This window comes from Pygoscelis adeliae, unplaced genomic scaffold (assembly GCF_000699105.1).
Source record: "Pygoscelis adeliae isolate BGI_AS28 unplaced genomic scaffold, ASM69910v1 Scaffold273, whole genome shotgun sequence".
Taxonomy (NCBI): domain Eukaryota; kingdom Metazoa; phylum Chordata; class Aves; order Sphenisciformes; family Spheniscidae; genus Pygoscelis; species Pygoscelis adeliae.
Genome location: NW_008824416.1, coordinates 116,420 through 117,030, shown reverse-complemented (window position 1 = coordinate 117,030; position 611 = coordinate 116,420).

Below are 611 nucleotides of genomic sequence, written 5' to 3'. Positions count from 1 at the left end.
CAGGACATGTGGCTAAACCCCTACAACCGACGCAGTGAATCCTACGGCCACGGGCAGCGTCGCCTGAGCATCCCGTAGGGATGGGGGTGGGCGATGGGGGTTCGTGGGGGAGCCGACGGGGGCCACGCGCCGGCGGGCTGGGGAGGGAAAGCAGCAGGGAAACCATCAATATGACATTTCAGTGGAAGAAATACGGAGCCGTTAATGAGCTCGTTGCTATTAACGACCTGGGCAATTAGGGGCCACCAGGAGGGCCAGGGAGACACAGGGCTCATTACCACCAAGCCTGTGTCACTCTGCCAGCCACCTTCATCCCCAGCTGAGGAGGAGGAGGAAGGGACCCATCCAAGCCCAGGCAAAACGGGGAAAAAAACCCACTTTCCATCTTCTAATCCTTGAACCTGCTCAAGGTCTTGCGTCATCGCAGGATTTTTGTAAAAACGTGGCTTTGCTAAGCCAGAAGTTGGACTTTTTGGGAATGCGCCAAGGGGAGGCGGATGGTTTGCTCTGGTCTCGGCGACACACCGAAGCACCAAATTCGGGTGAGGTTGTCCTGCCGTGACTTACAAAACCCTCGTGGCAGCGGGGGGACGGGGATGCCACCCACCCAC